The sequence below is a fragment of the Callospermophilus lateralis genome, chromosome 9 (genome assembly GCF_048772815.1).
Source record: "Callospermophilus lateralis isolate mCalLat2 chromosome 9, mCalLat2.hap1, whole genome shotgun sequence".
Taxonomy (NCBI): Eukaryota; Metazoa; Chordata; class Mammalia; order Rodentia; family Sciuridae; genus Callospermophilus; species Callospermophilus lateralis.
The window spans coordinates 133,103,271-133,122,427 of record NC_135313.1 but is presented as its reverse complement, the minus strand read 5'-3'; positions in this window follow the sequence as shown (position 1 = coordinate 133,122,427).

Sequence of the window (19,157 nt, the reverse complement as noted above, 5' to 3'; positions counted from 1 at the left end):
AATTAAATCCAAAACACTCCCACATGGTCCTCATCTTTTTTTATATAGACACTCCTTATAACGTCTGGCTGGAGTTTTCAATGAGGTCCACAGCCCAAGTCAGTGTCCAAATTAAGGTCCTGTTCCCCTCATTTGTCTAACATCAAGGTGGCCTGGACACACTTCCTGTAAACCAGGAGTGATCAAATAGGCCTGCCATTAATACTGCTTGGCTTTTTCAATTTGAGACCTTCTGACTCTGTGGTTTAGATTCTTTATGTGAATTTGAGTCATGAGAAAACCCAAGCCCCTCTGCAGAGATTTGAAGAACTCATTTGGCCCAAAGGATTCCTATTCTCACTTGATGGAAGTCAGGATCCTAACAGAGGAAGGTAAAAGAATTCATTCACAATGAGTGAATATTTGCCATTTTGGTTTTGGATGCACACATGGGATCTTTCTTTTGATCCATCAGGTGCTGAGAATCTAAGCCACAGCCTCACACAGGGCCAAGAGGGTGATTCAGACACATCTTTTTCTAAAGCAATTAAGCAAAGAGACACAGGTGATGCCCTTCATTTCCATTTGAAAAATGTTTTCCTCAGGCTTCCCAAAGGGGTGGCCAGAGGCAAAGACATCCTGAAATTCAGTGCAACAGAACAATAGGTTAGCAAAAGGCCCAAAGCAGGGTTTCTCCACTGAGACTTTCCTGGTCACACTGATATCTGAGTTTTCTGAGATGCTGGCCATTCCCTTCAGATATCCAGTACATGGCCATGTGACAGAGATTGGAGGTGGTACATATCTTGGACACAAACCCAAGAGCCTATTCTGAAGAGCTGTCAGAATTCAGAAAGAAAACAGGGACTTAAAAAGGTAGTAGGTGTTGCCTATCGATATGGAAACCACACTCCATTCATTAATTGGGCAGGATGAATGCTGGGAAGCTTTCTACTAGAGAGGACACATGCATTGATGCATTCTCTTTTCTAATGTATACAACCACAGACACAGTGAGATACACAGACATAGAAACACTCACCTTGTAAAACGACTTACTAGAAACAGTTCACTCCAAACCAAAGAAACCTCCTTTCCTACCTATTCTCAGAACAGAGACAAAACCACACACCCACACTCAAAAAGACACCTCCTTACCCCAAGTAGGGCTGTGATTATCCGGAGTGTCCTCTGACAGGTTTGCCATACTATGTTCCCCGTTAATGGTCTGTCCTGTCTCAGATCTGGTCTCCTTGTACAACTCTGTAAAGCAGTCAGGAGCCAGCGGTGAGCCACTACCTGCTTAGTCAGGAAAGGCCCCTGTTCATATCTTTCCTGGCATTTGGCCATCCTCACATCAGTCAGTACCAAGAAGACTGACTCTGTCCTTGGTGATTCCAAACAAATGAGACCACTTGGACTGGGACTGGGACTGGCTCTGGTGCTTGGTTTCCTCAGTCCCAAGTTCAGAAGGTTCCATCATCAAGGAAGTGAGGTAGGTCACTTCCTTTAAGAACTGAGTGAGGTCACTGCCTTGGCAACCACTTTGTCCTAACAGTTGCTTCCAAGGGTCCCATGAGATGGAGGCTGCCCCTACTTCCTTTGACATTTTCACAACTTAGAATGGTATATCAACCTTAGGCACCTGGGAACAGCTCTCCACACAAGCCTGGTTTGGTCCATCTTCTCTACATTAAGAAGAGAGAGGCTGATTCAGACAAAACCCTTCATCCTGACCAGGTTGTTTGCCATGTAAAATGACTTTTTGTCTCTCAGGTCCTTCATTGCTGCCTACATCTTCTCCAGGGATCATTTCTGCATGGAACTTTGAGGTTCTTAACAGGTGGAAGATCCCCTACATTCCTGTATTGTAAGAACAATCTGTCTCTGCTCTTCTGTAAAGTTAGATTGAGTGAACAGTGTATGGTTAGGGTTAATTTCATGTTCAATTTGGGTTAGGAATCATTCTTCTGGATTAATAATGGTATTGGGAACCTGTGATATTTATAAGAATATCGAGGTTAAATATATGTATGAAAACAGAAATTAAAGTAAGATTTGAATCCTAGAAGGGCATTGGGCCATTGATTGGGATATTTAGCTTTGAATTACTATCTGCACACGTGTCTCAAATAAATCGATATACAATGGCAGAGGAACTTGAACCTTGGATGATTGAATGCTGAAGAGAACATCCAGTCAAAAGGGATTGTCGGTAGGATTAAGAAGATAGTCGTTATGTTTAGCAAGTAGAGTTAGTATAGGATATGTAACAAAAGTTCTTTAGCCATTTTTTTTGGGGCAGTGAGTGAATATAAATGTCAGCACATATGAAGAAATCAGACACAATGATGAACTGGGGAAAATTTGTAGAAAAGCAGATATCAATAGAGACATTAGGAAATCAGGCAAAGTATAAAGTGAGTGATAGGATAAGACATTTTCAACAGGGTTGAGATTGAATATCTAATCTTAGGAAGAAACAAATATGTAGGTCACCAATAGGATTGACATTTGAGAGCATTAGGCAACATGGACATGGATGTTGTTAGTAATCCATGTTCACTTTCCATTTAGGCTTTGGTACAATCCTAAGTGGGACCTTTGCATTTTGTTTCCAGAATATTACTGTGATAAAATGTATATGTAGATCAGATGACATGATTTTTTCTTCCACCATTTCTAGGAGCAGTATTTTGAAGACGTATAAATTAGCATTGGGGGTAAAAAGAGGTGTACCCTGTTTCTATGAATATACAGATAATGCATGAATAGACCTTAATTTCAATAAATAATACAACTTGTTCCACTTTAAATAATGGATTGAATTGATATCTGAAAATATATAAGAAATCTTATATTGATATGCAATCATTCATGACAACCAGTTATACACCTAATGTTAATATTAGGGTACGATTTATCATGAAGTTTGTGTGAGTTTTGCTTCAAATGTGATTATGGAAATCGAAAATAATGTGTTTGGAAAGAAGTCTCATGAAAATGCCAGTCAAGGAACACCGAGGAATTCATGAGTTCTGAAGCAGGAAGTGATTGGAATTGAAAAAAAATGACGATAAATTTGCTTACTTGTGGATGAAATATTATAATATGATGTGAATAAACTAAAGAAATAGTAATGTACCAGTGCTGAATAAAAATGAACATCAAAATACACATCATGTCACACAGGAATCTACTCGCATTGATGTTTAACTGTGTCAGTTATTGTAGAAATATTAGGATTTCTTTGCACCATTCACCAAAGTTAGTTTTCTTTTTTTTAATTTTTATTTATGCTTGTTCAAAACATTACATAGTTCTTGATATATCATATTCTACACTGTGATTCAAGTGGGTTATGAACTCCCATTTTTACCCCGTAAACAGATTGCAGAATCACATCAGTTACACATCCATTGATTTACATATTGCCATACTAGTGTCTGTCGTATTCTGCTGCCTTTCCTAACCTCTACTATCCCCCTCCCCTTACCTCCCCTCCTCTCTTCTCTCTCTACCTCTTTACTGTAATTCATTTATCCCCCTTGTATAATTTTTTCCTTTCCCTCACCTCCTCTTGTATGTAATTTTGTATAACCCTGAGGGTCTCCTTTTATTTCCATGCAATTTCCCTTCTCTCTCCCTTTCCCTTCCTCCTCTCATCCCTGTTTAATGTTAATTTTCTTCTCATTCTATTCGTCCCTTTTCTGTTCTTAGTTACTCTCTTTATATCAAAAAAAGACATTTGGCATTTGGTTTTAGGGATTGGCTAGCTTCACTTAGCATAATCTGCTCTAATGCCATCCATTTCTCTGTAAATTATATGATTTTGTCATTTTTTAATGCAGAGTAATACTCCATTGTGTATAAATGCCACATTTTTTATCCATTCATCTATGGAAGTGCATCTAGGTTGGTTCCACAGTCTTGCTATTGTAAATTGTGCTGCTATGAACATCATTGTAGCAGTGTCCCTGTAGCATTTTTTTTTTAGGTCTTTAGGGAATAGACGGAGAATTGGAATACCTGGGTAAAATGGTGGTTCCATTCCCACCTCTACAAGAAATCTCCATACTGCTTTCCAATTTGGCTGCACCAATTTGCAGTCCCACCAGCAATGTACAAGTGTACCCTTTTCTCCACATCCTCGCCAGCACTTGTTGTTGTTTGAGTTCATAATAAATATCTGGAATGGAAAATGCTCAGGAGTTCACAACCTGAAAGGTGGTAGAGGAGTTTCCAAAAGTAAGGGACAGGGTAAATACCACAAACATGGAGCTGTGTCGGCCTTAAGACTTCTTGAGAAAATGCCTCTGAGGTTGGGCACTTGAAATATATGTTGTTGTCAGGAGCTTTAGCTTCCTTTGTAGTGAGACCATCAAAGCTGAGTCTGCATCTATGTGACCTGAAGAACATGGTTTTTTATTTTCCTCTGAAAACGAGGCAGCAGTACTGAATTCTCTCTTTGTAGGCAAACTGGGGGTACTGGGGGCTAAGTGTCTCCCCATGTGGACTGTGAAGCCATTTGATCATCCTTCACATTTCATGATGTTATTTGATGCTGCACTGAAAGTTTGGTATTTACTTTATGAAATAAAGGAGTTTAACTGCGATACAGTGCTGCAGGGAGTTCTGTCATGTGTGGTGGTCAGGATCGGCAGGAGAATGTACCAAGCAGGCTTCTATCACACATAGTTGCCCCGTTGACCATAGCAACATGATTCTGAACATTGCCCTGAAACCTCTCCATACAACAAGATGCCTTTACACCCAAAGGTCTGCTAGCTGCACCATGTCAGTCACAAACCATTTCTAAGCCAATGGCAGATCCACGTGGCCCCACCACAGATGTTTTTTCACACACCTACACTCTACTGCTCTTGGCACACTACTCAGCAGGCTCCAACTTATTGGCATATCTTTTCTACACCATTATCATGAAACTCATTCAAACCAGGCACTGTCTTGTATATTCATGATAAGCAACAGGACATCAAATGGTTTTCCAGTGCCAGCTGGTCATGGAAATTTCAAAAATTTCATGGTATTTTCTAGCCATTTTTCAAGGATGAAGTTGGAGGTACTGTGGGTTTCAATTCATTCAGGAACCATTAAATGTTGAGGAAGCTCATTTCAATGGAAGCTCTAGAGAACTCTCACAGGCAAGTCTTCTGAAAGAGTGGCCCAAGGTCACATAAAGCCAGCCACATTGAGGTCTACAATGCGAGGTCCATGTGTGTTTTGACCCTCAACTATTGCTGCCAAGTCTTTCAGAATATAATCAAGTGATATCCTCGCTGAGATTCCCAGTGCTCTGTGGAAAGCCACCCTGGGCCTAGATCTCAGTTTCCAAGGGTGACTCTCATGCGTGTCCTCCGAAAATCCCAACACAATTCATGGCAATACTTCTCTAAGGTCAGTTCCAGAACTCAGTCTCCAAGGGGAATCCCACAAGAGTTGAAACCCAGGTGGACGCAGTCACCTTTTCCCACCACCACACAAATGACCACAATTAAAACCAAAACACTCCCACATGGCCCTCATGTTCTTCCATATAGACACTCATCATAACCTCTGGCTGGAGGTTTCCATGAGTGGCGCAGACCAAGACACTGTCCAAAATAAGCTCCCTTGCCCCTCATTTGCCGAAAGTCAGGGTGGCCTACACACCCTTCCTGTGAACCAGAACTGATCAAATAGGCATGGCGTTAATACTGTTCTGCTTTTCCAATTTGAGGCCTACTGACTGTCAGGTATAGATTCTTTATGTGATTTGGAGTCATCAGAAAACCCAAGCACTTCTGCAGGGGTTCAAAGAACTCATTTGAACTAAAGGATCCCAATTCTTACTTGATGAAGGTCAGGAATCTAATAGAGGAAGGCAAGAGACTCATTTGCCATTTCTGTTTTGAATGCACACATGGAATCTATCTTTAGATGCATCAGGTGCTGAGAATCTAAGCCACAACCTCAAACAGAACCAAGAGGCTGATTCAGACACATCCTTTTACAAAGCAATTAAGCAAAGAGCCACAGGTGTTGCCCATTCATTTTCTTTTGAAAATTGTTTTCTTCAGGCTTCACAAAGGGGTGGCCAGAGGCAAAGACCTTCCTGACATTTAGGGCAACAGAAGAACAGGTAAGCAAAAGACCCAAATCAGGGTTTCTCCACTGAGACTTTCTTGGTCACACTGATATCTGAGTTTTCTGAGATGCTCCCCATTCACTTCAGCTATCAAGTACATGGCCATCTCACAGAGCTTGGAGGTGGTATATATCTTGGACACAAAACCATGAGCCTATTATGGAAGGTGGCCAGAATTCAGGAAGAAAACAGGATCTTAGGAAGATAGTAGGTTTTGCCCATCCAGAAGGCAAGCCGCAGTCCATTCATCAATTGGGCAGGATGAATGCTGGGAAACTTTCTACTAGACAGGACACATCCATTAATTTATTCTCTTTTCTAATGTCTACAACCACAGACACAGTGGGATACACCAACATAGAAACACTCACATGTCAAACGACTTACTAGAAACAGTCCAATCCAAACCAAACAAACCACATTTCCTACCTATTCTCAGAACATGTGACAAATCCACAAAACCACAACCACTCACACAAAGGCACCTCCTTCCCCCAAGTAGGTCTGTGACTATCCAGAGTGTCCTCTGACTGGTGGGCCATACAATGTTCTCCCGAAATGTCCTGTCCTGACTCAGATCTGGTCTCTTTGGCCAACTCTGTGAAGTTGTCAGGAGCCAGTGGTGAGCCACTACCTGCTTTCTCAGAAAAGGTCCCTCTTCAGAGCTCTCCTGGCCTTTGGCCATCCTCACATAGGTAGGTACCAAGAAAGATTGACCCTGTCCTTGGAAAAACCTAACAAGTGAGCCCACTGGGACTGGGACTGGGACTGGCTCTGGGTGCCTGTCTTCATGGATCCCAAGTTCAGAGAATTCCTTCACCAAGAAAGTGACGTAGGTCACTTCCTTCAGGAACTGAATTAGGTTACTGCCTTGGCAACCAATTTGTCCTAACAGTTGCTTCCAAGAGTCCAATGAGTTGGAGGCTGCCAATACTTCCAGTGAAACTTTCACAAGTTTGCATGGTATATCAACCATAGGCACCCAATAAAAGCTCTCCAGATAGGCCTGGTTTGGTCCATCTTCTATACATTAAGAAAAGAAATGTTGATTCAGACACATCTCTTCATGCTAACCAGGTTGTTTGTCATGGAAGATGACTTTTGCTCCCTGACGTCATTCATAGCTGCCTACATTTAATCCAGGGATCATTTCTTTAATGACCTTCGAGGTTCTCAGCAAGTGGAAGATCCCCTAATTTCTGTATTGAAAGACCAACTCTGTCCCTGCTGTTCAGTAAAGTTAGATTGAGAGAACAGTGTATGGTCAGGGTTAATAACATGTTCCATTTGGGTTAGGAATCATTCTGCGGGATGAATTATGGTATTGGGAATGTGCGATATTTATAAGAATATAAGTGAAATATAAGTATGAAAACAGACATCTAGGTAATATTTGAAGCCCAGAATTGCATTGAACCCTTGGCTGGGATTCTTAGCTTTGAATTATATTCTGCACAGATGTCTCAGATAATTAGATATACAATGACATAATTCCTTGTACCTTGGTTGATTGAATGTTGAAGAGAACATCCAGTCAAAAAGGGATAATTTGTAGGATTAGTAAGATAGTCGGTAGGTTTTGAAAGAAGAGTGAGTATAGGATTTGGATGAAAACATCTTTAGCAATAGGGTTTCGGATAGAGAGTGAATGTAATTGTCAGCACATGTGGAGAGTCTGTCAAAAGGATGAACTGGGGAAAAAAGTAGGAATGCAGATATCAATTGACATTAGGATATCAGGCAAAGTATAAAGTGAGTGATAGAATTATACATTTTCAACAGGCTTGAGTTTGAATATATAATCTTAGGAAGAAACAAACATGTAGTCACCAATAGGATGAACTTTTGAGAGCATTAGGCAATATGGACATGGATGTTTTCCGTAATCCATGCTCACTTTCCATTTAGGCTTTGGTACAAACATAAGTTTGACCTCTTCTTTCTGTGTGCAGAATATTACTGTGGTAAAATGTATATGTAGATCAGGTGACATGAGTATTTCTTCCACCATTTCTGGGAGCAATATTTTGAAGACGTATCAATTATTTTTGGAGTTAAAAATGGTGTACACTGTGTCTATAATTATAGAGATAATGCATGAATAGACCATACTGTAAATAAATATTATAACTGGTTCTAACTTTAAATAATGGATTGAATTGATATCTGAAAATATACAGAAAATCTTACATTGATATACAATCCTTCATTCCAACCAGTAATATATCTAATGGTTATATCAGCATTATGGTTTTTCATGAAGAATGTGTGAGTTTTGCTTCAAAAGTGATTATGGAAATCGGAAATAATGTATTTGGAAAGAAGTCTCATGAAAAGACCAGTCAAGAAACCTGGAGGAATACATGTGTTTTGAAGCAGAAAGTGATTGAAAGTGCAACAAATGCCTATAAATTTCTGAACTTGTGGATCAAATATATATACTATGATGTGCGTAAACTGAAGAAATAGTAATGTACCACTGTTACATAAAAATGAACGTCAAAATACACATCATGTCCTCTCCCACAGGAATCTACTTGCATTGATGTTAAACTGGGTCAGTTATTGTAGAAATATTAGGATAATGCCGCAGTCTTGCTGGGCACAATCAGGAGCCACTTGTCAAAAGAAACTAACTTTATTTTTAGAACCACACATGCCAAACAAAACAGCCTCTCAGGAAAAACCTTCAGAGCCCCAACTGCCACCACTGGCTTCCCAAAACCTCTCCCTCCCACAGGAGCCTCTCTCCGCCTCCCACAATCCTCCTGCTCTTGAGGGCGATTGGCTGGGTCATGTGGACGGAGTCAAAAAAAAGTCCCCCAATGAGCAGTTTTGTGGTCTGAAAGGGCAGGGAAACAGCCCATTGAGCATCACCACAGGGGAGCCAATCAGCTAGGTGTTGCTGGGGCCGCTGTGAGCCAATCATCAGCAGGCAGCTGGAAGTTTGCTGGCAGCAGGAATTTTGCTGGGGCCCCTTCGGCTGTGGCTCTCAACATCTTCCCCTCTCTGTTTAAACAACACGCATGTGGCTTAGGGACCGTGCCTGCCTTAGGTTGTCAAATAGTACATATGGTCTTCACCCGTTAAGTTGGTACCATTGCAATTGGATCTTACCCATCACTGACTACCTGTCCAGTATAGAGCCACACTGTGGAGAGGTCTTTGTACCAGCAGGGGTGGGTGAGGTTCTTTGCCTCACCTCTATTTGCCCCCCAAATTTTAGCTGGACGATCATGACACGCAGAAGGGAGGAAGATACACCAAGCCAATTGACGGCTCCTTTTGGAAAAATTGAGCCACTGATGACATCATCAGCAAATATACCCCAACACTACCACAAGTCGCTGCACCAACAGATAGTTCACAATGCATTTAGGTGGGTTCACAATGTGTCCAGGCAAGTTCTGCATGCAGTACAGGGATGGCTATTGCAGAAGCTGTAGATTGGTATTATCTTTGATTTCACCTGCACTGGGATGAAGATAGGAACTCTGGCAATAATGTCTAAAGAAAAAAATTATGTAACATTCCAGAAGGCACTAAAACAAAAAAAAATATATATGTAACATTCCAGAAGGCACATCAAAAACCAAAATGGCCCAAAAAGCAGTCATTGAGGATGAAGTCTCTCACCTTCCTCTGTAAGGTTCCTGACCTCCATAAAATGAGAATAGGGATTTATTGGGTCAAATGAGTTCTTCAAAACCCTGCAGAGGGTAGCCAATGGGTTATTGGTTTTTTTCATTACTCCAATTCACATCAAGAATCTATACTCCACAGACAGTAGGCCTCAAATTGGAGAAGCAGAGCAGTATTAAAGTCAGGGTTATTTGATCACTCATGGTTCACAGAATGGGTGTCCAGGCCACCCTGACTTTAGGCAAATGAGAGGAAAGGGAAATTATTTTGGACACTGTCTTGGGCTATGCCCCTCAAGGAAACGTCAAGCCAGAGGTTATGATGAGTGTCTATATGGAAGAAGATGAGGGCCATTTGGGAGTGTTTTGGTTTTCATTGTGGTCATTTATGTGGCAGTCGGAAGAGATGACTGGGTCCACCAGGGCTTGAACTCTGGTGAGATTCCCCTTAGAGACTGAGTTCTGGAACTGACCTCAGAGAAGTATTGCCATGATTTGTGTTGGGATTTTAGGCAGCCACCCATGAGAGTCGCCCTTTGAAACTGAGATCTAGGCCCGGGGTGGTTTCCACAGAGCACTGGGAATCTCAGACAGAATATCATATGATGTTATTTTGAAATACTTGCCAGACATAGTTGAGAGTCAAAACACACATGGACCTCACATTGTAGACCTCAATTGGCCTGGCTTCATGTGACTATTTGGTCACTCTTTGGAAAGCCTTGCCTGTGAGAGTTCTCCAGAACTTTCATTGAAATGAGCTTCCTCAACATTGAATGATTCCTGAAAGAATTGAAACCCACAATGCCTCCAACTTCATCCTTGTAAAATGGCTAGATAAATACCATGAAATTTTTAAAATTCGCATGATGAGGTGGCACTGGAGAACCTTTGATGTCCTGTTGCTGATCATTAGTGTACCAGACAGTGCCTTGATTTATTGGGTATAATGAAAGTGGTGTAGAACAGAGATACCGGTTAGATGGAGACTGCGAAGTAGTTGGCCCAGAGTTGTGGTGTGCAGGTGTGTGATAAAATATTTATGGTGGTGCCATGTGGATCTGCCATTGACTTCCAAATGGCTTTTAGCTAACATGGTGCACCCAGCAGACGCTTATATGCAAAGGCATCTTGTTATATGGAGAGGTTTCAGGGCAATGTTCAGAATCAGGTTGCTATGGTCAAGGGGGCAAGCTATGTGGGATAGAAGCCGGGTTGGTGCGTTCTCCTGGAGACTCTGACCCACCACATGTCACAGAACTCCCTCCAACACTGTGTCCCAGTTGAACTCCTTGTATTTTTTGAAGCAAATACCAAACTCCCAGTTCAGCACCAAGAAACACCATGAAAATTGGAGGATGACTAAATGGCTTCACAGTCCACACGGTTAGACACTTTGGCCCAGTGGCCTCTGTTTACCTACAAAGAGAAAAATCAGCACTGCTGCCTCAGGTTCATTGGAAAATAAGAAACCATGTTATCCAGGTCACATAGATTCAGACCCAACTTTGATGGTTTCACTACAAATGAAGACAAAGCTCCTGACAACAACATATATTTCAAGTGCCACACCTCAGAGGCAGATTCTCCAGAAGTCTTTTTTCCAGCAGAGCTCCATGGTTGTGGAGTGTTTACCCAATCCCTTACTTCTGGAAACTCCTCTACCTGCTCCCAGGTTGAGAACTCCTGAGAATTTTCCATTCCAGATATGTATTCACAGATTTTCTAACTCTTCTTCTCTAATTGTGTCTCACTTGGGGCAAAGGTAATGTCAAGGCATTGTTCTAGGTGAGAGTGGGAAGATTATTGTGTAGCACATATTTGCATACACATTGGATACATTATCCTATTTTCCATTTGCAATACTGAATTCCCGACACTAACCCATACCCTACTAGACTCTGACTACTTATCCTAAAATGATGGAGAAAAAGAAACCTAATAGAATAGAAATACAGGCCTTTTGTAGGAGGCATGGTGTATACTTGGATTTTCCTTCTCCTTTATCAAGAATATGTGTTATAAATCTAGTCAACTTTTCATTGTAATATTTCTCAATGAGTTTTCAAAGTTAACACATATGTAAATTCCTGTCTCCTTTTCTCTGTAGCCTCTTTAGAACATGTATATTTTTATGCATATATAGACTCCTACCTGGTAACACACGTACATTCTTGTGAGCTCACTGACTTGTGAATATACAAATTATGAGAATAGATCACTTCCTCTAAATACTGATGGAACTGAAAATTCAAACTATGGGTGAGCTTCCTAGTGAACAACATCATACATAAATCCATGTTCAGTAAAATGAATATTTTTAGATATGTGGATGATATATATTTTATGATAAATTTCGATTGGCATATATATTGCTACATTTTATTGTGGTGTGTGTGTGTGTGTATATGTATATATATATATATATATATATATATATATATATATATATGTATATATATATATATATATATATATATATATATATATATATATATTCACCAGATTTTCCAGATTTTCCAAAATATGAAATATATGTGTCTTATTATACACTCCCTAAATTCATTCAAGTTCATGTATGTGGATTTAAAATCAACATTTTACATGATTATCATCAGTCTGGCTGGGCACAATTCAGGAGCCAATTGTCAAAAGAAACGAACTTTATTTTTAGAACCACACAAGCCAAACAAAACAGCTTCTCAGGAAAAACCCTCAGAGCCCAACTGCCACCACAGTCTTCCCACAAGCCTCTCCCTCAACCACAAGCCTCCTCCTTTTGAGGCCGATTGGCTGGGTCACATGGGCGGAGCCAAAAAAGTCCACCAATGAGCAGCTCCGTTGTCTGAAAGGGCAGGGAAACATCCCATTGAGCATCACCACAGAGGAGCCAATCAGCTAGATGTTGCTGGGGCCTCTGTCAGCCAATCATCCACTGGCAGTCTGAAAGGGCGGGGAAACAGCTCAATGAGCATCTGCAATGAGCATCACCGCAGAGGAGCCAATCAGCTAGATGTTGCTGGGGCCGCTGTGGAGCCAATCATCAGCTGGCAGCTGGAAGTTTGCTGGCAGCTGGAGGTTTCCTGCTGCTCCTTTGCCTGTGGCTCTCAACATCTCCCCCTCTCTGTTTAAACAACAAGCATGTGGCTTAGGGACCATGCCTGCCTTTGGTTGTGCAATAGTACATATGGTCCTTACTGGAGACCCTTGGCTGTGGCTATCAACAGGATTTGTATGTACCATTCACTGAAGTTAGTTTTCAGTACTAGGAAACAAATATGTATTTCAGGTGGATAAATATTTCTGAGAAAAATCTTGTGAAAAGTTGATTATAAATCCACATACTTGAACATAAATGAATTTAGCGAGTGTAAATAAGATACATATATTTCATATTTTGAAAAATCTGGAGAGTGTGTGTGTGTGTGTGTGTGTGTGTGTATACACACACAGACACACACAGATATTAAAATGTAGCAACATATATGCAAATCGAAATTCAGCATGAAATATACATCACTCACAGATCCAAAAATATTCAATTTTCTTAACAGGGATTTATGTATAATGTTGTTCTACTAGGAAGCTCACCCATTATTTGAATTTTCAGTTCCAACAGCGTTTAGGAGGAGTGATGTCTTCTCACAAATTGTATCTCCCAAGTCAGTCACCTCACAAGAATGTAGGTGTGACACCATGTAGGATTTGATATGTGCATATAAAAATACATGTGCTGAATAGGCTACAGACAAAGGGAGACAGGAATTCACATATTTGTTAACTTTAAAAACACATGGAGATCTATTTCAATTAAAAATAGACTGGATTTATAACACCTAACATTTAACATGCAAAAGGCAAGATCAACTATACACCATGCCTCCTCTGAACTGCTTATATTTCAATTCTGTTTGTGTTACTTTTCTGCATCATATTAGAATTAGTAGTCAGAGTCTAGTAGGGTATGGGTTCGTGTCAGGGATTCAGTATTTCAAATGGAAAATTGGAAAATGAATCCAATGTGTACGCAATTATGTGCTACACACAAAAAAATTCCCACTCTCATTCAGAACAATGACTTGAAATAACCACGCCCCATGTAAGAAACAATTAGAGTAGAAGAGTTAGAAAATCTGTGAATACATACGTAGAATGGAAAATGCTCAGTAGTTCACAACCTTTGAGGTGGAAGAGACGTTTCCAAACCTTAAGGACAGGGTAAAACTCCACAAACATGGATCTCTGCTGGCCTAAACACTTCTGGATCTCTGCTGGCCTAAACACTTCTCCAGTGCCACCTGGTCATGGGAATTTCAAAAATTTGGTTGTATTTATCTAGCCATTTTTGAAGGATGAAGTTGGAGGCACTGTGGGTTTCAATTCATTCAGGAGCCATTAAATGTTGAGTAAGCTCATTTCGATGAAAGCTCTGGAGAACTCTCACAGGCAAGGCTTCCCAAAGAGTGGCCCAAGGTCACATGAAGCCAGGCCCATTGAGGTCTACAATGTGAGGTCCATGTGTGTTTTGACTCTCAACTATGGCTGCCAAGTCTTTCAAAATAAAATCATGTGATATCCTGGCTGAGATTCTCAGTGCTCTGTGGAAAGGAACCCTGGGCTTAGATCTCAGTTTCCAAGGGCGAATCTCATGCATGGCCTGCTAAAATCCCAACACAATTCATGGCAATACTTCTCTGAGGTCAGTTCCAGAACTCAGTCTCTAAGGTAAATCACACCTGAGTTCAATCCCAGGTGGACCCAGTCATCTCTTCCAAACGCCACACAAATGACCACAATTAAAACCAAAAAACTCCCACATGGCCCTCATCTTCTTCCATATAGACACACATCATAACCATTGGCTGGTGGTTTTCATGAGTTGCGCAGCCTAAGACAGTATCCAAAATAAGCTCCCTTGCCCCTCATTTGCCTAAAGTCATGGTGGCCTGGACACCCTTCCTGTGAACCATGAGTGATCAAAAAGGCTTGCTGTTAATACTGCTTCGATTTTCCAATTTTAGGCCTACTGACTCTTGGGTTTAGATTCTTAATGTTAAATGGAGTCATGAGAAAAACCAAGCACCTCTGGGCTAGCCTCTGCAGGGCTTTGAAAAACTCATTTGACCAAAAAGATCCTGATTCTCACTTGATGGAGGTCAGGATCCTTAGAAGAAGTTGAGAGACTTCATCCACAAGGACTGCTCTTTTGGCCATTTTGGTTTTGGATACACAAGAGATCATTCTTTAGATCCCTCAGGTTCTGAGAATCTAAGCCACAGCCTCACAGGGGGGCCAAGAGCCTGAATCAGACACATCCCATTCCAAAGCAATTAAGCAAAGAGCCACAGGTGATGCCCATTTATTTCCATTTGAAAACTGTTTTCTTCAGGCTTCACAAAGGGGTGGCCTGAGGCAAAGTTATTCCTGACATTCAGGGCAAAAGAACAATAGGTAAGCAAAATGCCCAAAGCAGGGCTTCTCCACTGAGACTTTCCTGGTCACACTGATTTCTGAGTTTTCTGAGATGCTCACCATTCCCTTCAGCTATGTAGTACATGGCCATGTCACAGAGCTTGGAGGTGGTACATATTTTGGACACAAAACCATCAACCTATTCTGGAGAGTGCCCACAATTCAGGAAGAAAACAGGAACTTAGGAAGATAGTAGGTGTTGCCCATCTATAAGACAAGCCACAGTCTATTCATAAATCGGGCAGGATGAATGCTGAGAAGATTTCAACTAGACAGGACTCATCCATTGATCCATTTTCTTTTCTAATGTCTACAACCAGGGGCACAGTGGGATACACTGATATCCAAACACATGCCTTGTCAAAGGACTTACTACAAACAGGTCCCGCCAAAACAAACAAACCGCCATTCCTACCTATTCTCAGAACATGAGACAAATTCACAAATCCACACCCACACCCACAAAGACACCTCCTTCCCCCAAGTAGGTCTGTGACTATCTGGAGTTTCCACTGACTCGTGGGCCATAGTATGTTCCAAAGAAATGGCCTTCCTGTCTCAGATCTGCTTTCCTTGTGCAACTCTGTGAAGTTGTCAGGAGCCAGCAGTATGCCACTACCTGCTTTCTCAGGAAAAGCCCCTCTTCAGAGCTTTCCTGCGTTTTGGACATCCACACATCAGTAGGTAACAAGAATGACTGACTGTGTCCTTGGTAAATCCAAACAAGTGAGACCACTGGGACTGGGACTGGACTGGCTATGGGTTCCTGTCTTCCTGGATCCCAAGTTCAGAGAGTTCCATCACCAAAGAAGTGATGTGAGGTCACTTCCTTCAGGAACTGAATCAGATCACTGCCTTGGCAACCTCTTTGTCCTAACAGTTGCTTCCAAGCCTACCATGAGAAAGAGGCTGCCCCTACTTCCTGTGACACTTTCACAAGTTAGAATGCTATATCAACCATAGGCACCCAGGAGCAGCTCTCCACACAAGCCTGGTTTCGTCCATCTTCTCTACAATAAAAAGAGAGAGGCTGATTCAGAAACAACCCTTCATTCTGACCATGTTTTTTGCCAGGGAAGATGACTTTTGCTCTCTCAGGCCCTTCATAGCTGCCTACATCTTCTCCAGTGATCATTTCTGCATGGACCTTTGTGGTTCTAAGCAGGTGGAAGATCCCCTAAATTCCTGTATTGTAAGACCAACTCTGTCCCTGCTCGTCTGTAAAGTTAGATTGACGGAACAGTGTATGGTTAGGGTTAATAACATGTTCGATTTGGGTTAGGAATCATTCTGCTGGATGAATAATTGTACAAGAATAATGAGGTGAAATATATGTATGAAAACAGAAATCTAAGTAAAATTTGAAGCCCAGAAGGGGATTGGGCTTCAAGGGATTGTGATACTTAGCATTGAGATCAAGGGATTGTTATACTTAGCATTGAATTATGTTCTGCAGAGATGTCTCAGAGAGATCGATATACAATGGCATAAGACCCTGTACCTGATTATTGAATGTAGAAGAGAACATCCAGTCAGAAAGGGTTAATCGGTAGGATTAGGAAGATAGTCAGTAGGTTTAGGAGGAAGAGTGAGTATAGGATTTGGAACAAAAGTTCCTTAGCAATAGGGTTTCGATTAGAGTGTGAATGGAAATGTCAGGACATGTGAAGAGTCAGTCACAATGATGAACTGGGGAAAATATGTAGGAAAGCAATCAATAGAGACATTCTGAAATCAGGAAAAGTATAAAGTGAGAGACAGGATTAGATGTTTTCAACAGGGTTGAATTTGAATATATAATCTTAGGAAGAAACAAATATATTGTCACAAATAGGATTGATTTTTTTTTACAAGAGTTGTTTTTTTTATTTTTTTTATTTTTTTTAATTAATTTTTATTGTAGGTTGTTCAAAACATTACATTGTTCTTGATATGTCATATTTTACACTTTGATTCAAGTGGGATGATTTTTGAGAGCATTAGGCAACTTGGACATGGATGTTTTTAGTAATCCATATTCACTTTACATTTAGGCTTTGGTACAAACATAAGTGTGACCTTTTCTTTTTGTGTCCAGAATATTACTGTGATAAAATGTATATGTAGATAAGGTGACATGAGTATTTCTTCCACCATTTCTGGGAGCAATAATTTGAAGACGTATAAATTAGTATTGGGTTTACAAAGAGGTGTACTCTGTGTCTATGAATATAGAGAAAAAGCATGGATAGACCATACAGTGAATAAATAATATAACTGGTTTCACTTTAAATCATGGATTGAATTGATATCTGAAAATATATAAGAAATATTATATTGATATAAAATCATTCATTCCAACCAGTTATACATCTAATGGTAATATTGGGGTTATGGATTATCACGAAGGGTGTGTGAGTTTTGCTTCAAAAGTGATTATGGAAATCAAAAATAATGCATTTGGAAAGAAGTCTCATGAGAAGACCAGTCAAGAAACATGGAGGAATACATGTGTTCCAAAGCAGAAAATGATTGAAAGTGAAACAAATGCCTATAATTTTGCTAACTTGTGGATGAAATATATATCTTATAATGTGCATAAACTGAAGAAATAGTAAAATACCAGTGGTGAATAAGAATGAACATAAAAATACACATCATGTCCAATAGGAATCTACTTGCATATATGAGAAACTGGGTCAATTATTGTATAAATATTAGGATTTTTATGCACGATTCACTGAAGTTAATTTTCAGTTATAGGAAACAAATAGTATTTCAGGTGGTTGAATATTTCCGAGAATAATCTTGTGAAATGTTGACTATAAATCCACATACATGAACTAGAATGAAATTAAGGAGTGTATAATAAGACACATATATTTAATATTTTAAAAAATCTGGAGTGTGTATACACACACACACACACACACACACATTAAAAAGTAGTAGTATATATGCCAATCGAAATTCATCATGAAATATATATCATCCACAGATCGAAAAATATTCATTTTCTTGAACATGGAATTATGTATAATATTGTTCAACTAGGAAGCTCACACAGAGGATGAATTTTCAGATCCCACAGTGTTTAGGAGGTGTGATCACTTCTCACAATTTGTATCTGCCAAGTCAGACACCTGACAAGAATGTACGTGTGATACCAGGTAGGATTCTATATATGCATATAAAAATAGATGTGCTGAATAGGCTACATAGAATGGGAGAGAGGTATTCACATATATGTTAACTTTAAAAACACATGGAGAACTATATCAATTACAAATTGACTAGATTTATAACACCTACACTTTGTCACGCAAAAGCCATGTCCAACTATACACTATGCCTCCTCTGAAATGCTTGTATTTCTATTCTGTTTGAGTTATTTTTCTCCATCATATTAGGATTAGTAGTCAGAGTATAATAAGGTATGGGTTAGTGTCAGGGATTCAGTATTTCAATTAGAAAATAGGAAAATGAATCTAATATGCATGAAAATATGTGCTACAAAAAATATTCCCACTCTCATCCAGAAGAATGCCTTGAAATTATCTTCGCCCCTAGTATGACACAATTAGAGGAGAAGAGTTAGAAAATATGTGAATACATATCTGGACTGGAAAATGCTCAGCATTACACAACTATGGAGGTGGTAGAACAGTTTCCAAAAGTAAGGGACAGTGTAAACACTCGACAAACATGGAGCTATGCTGGCCTAAAGACTTCTTGAGAAACTGCCTCTGAGTTTGGGCAGTTGAAATATATGTTGTTGTCAGGAGCTTAACTTCCTTTGTAGTGAGACCATCAAAGTTTGGTCTGCATCTATGTGACCTGGAGGACATGGTTTCTTATTTTCCAATGAACATGAGGCAGCAGTGCTGAATTCACTCTTTGTAGCTAAACTGTGGTCACTGGGGGCTAAGTGTCTCCCC